The 1,316-nt window shown below is 37.1% G+C and overlaps 1 pseudogene; it reads right to left on the bottom strand.

Annotated features, from left to right (window-relative positions):
- Positions 1-1,060: 1,060 nt before the first annotated feature.
- Positions 1,061-1,316, bottom strand: part of LOC138822593 (Golgi to ER traffic protein 4 homolog pseudogene) — a 9,946-nt pseudogene continuing 9,690 nt past the window's right edge.

Below are 1,316 nucleotides of genomic sequence, written 5' to 3'. Positions count from 1 at the left end.
TAACTAGTTCTTTCTTTTTACTTTATTTCATTTTTCTTTTCAAATTAGTTTTATCCCTGGCAATTCTTGTCTTTGATTCTGGTACCCTCCATCCTATATATGCATGTATTTGAGGAAAGGGAAGGGAAATAACAAAATGCTGAAAGATGACCCAGTGCAACAATAATAGGTTACATTAAAGCAGGAATGATCTTTACAACAACATGGGGGACATGGGGGGAGGAAGGAGTGGAGGGAAGGGATAGACAGAGAAAAACAATAGAGTGGGAAACAATTTTCAATGAGAAATGTAACTTATTCGTGTAAATATAACCCCTCTGTACAGCATCTTTACAATAAAATATTTTTAGTGTAAAAATGAATTTTTCCCATCAAATGTCAAGCTGATACCATTGGAACTTCTGAGTTCATGTGAAAGAGTGTTTTAGGAGTTTCAAGAAGCTAGTACTAAGTACAAATAACCACAATTTAGTGATAATAAGAAAAGCTCTTTTTATTGTACTATATGAACAAAAGAAAATTTCTTTTTGTTTCTGTTCACTTAGAACTCTCTTTGCCATCTGCATTGTTCCAAAGTCAAACTAATCACTTATCCTTATCTTTCTTTGGTATCTAGCTTTGGCATGTAATCTGAGATATAAGCAGTATTCTTTTTTCAATTTGGAGGCCTAGCAGGGAGGTGCTCCTTCCTGGTCAAGAGGTTAGACTGGAGGACCCAGCACACTTGCTGTGGTTTCTTTTGCACAGCTCACTGAGGAACTTACTCAAATATGTTTTCAAATTCTACCAATAACTCTTATTAGTATGAAGCACTTAATTAGAAGTCACTTTCTCAAACTCCTATTTGAGTAATAAATAGAGTAGGAAAAATGTTGTTTGCTATTTTTATCACTACATATCTTAATGTCTAAGTATAAAAGCCAGACTTACTCTAAGGGCCTAGAATAAGCAAAATGGCTTCTAGAGCTCAGATTATCTCTTTCCACAGAAGATGACAGCAGCAGAAACTGGCAGAAGGAAGAGAAAGTTTAATGTCTCCTTAATTCTTAAGTTTCAATGCTCATTGAGGAATCCTCAGGACTGAGGACAGTTTAAGGACGTAACAGATCCTGTGTTGTTTTCTATCATAGGAAGCAGACAACAGTCTCCCATCACTCTTTAGGTGACACACATGAGTGGTGTTCTTGGTGGGTCCTGAGAGGGTCCAGGACGGCTCTGTCATGATCACTGGAGACTCGGAATTGCTCTCTAAGAGAACGACATAGAGGAATGTGGTAACAAGACCTGAGATAGGGTTTTGTCAGATCTAGGTGATT

The sequence above is a fragment of the Dipodomys merriami genome, unplaced genomic scaffold (genome assembly GCF_024711535.1).
Source record: "Dipodomys merriami isolate MVZ:Mamm:240054 unplaced genomic scaffold, mDipMer1.0.p SCAF_1122, whole genome shotgun sequence".
Classification (NCBI taxonomy): Eukaryota; Metazoa; Chordata; class Mammalia; order Rodentia; family Heteromyidae; genus Dipodomys; species Dipodomys merriami.
Note: the sequence above shows the minus strand (reverse complement) of the source record. Positions and strands in the feature narration are given on the sequence as shown.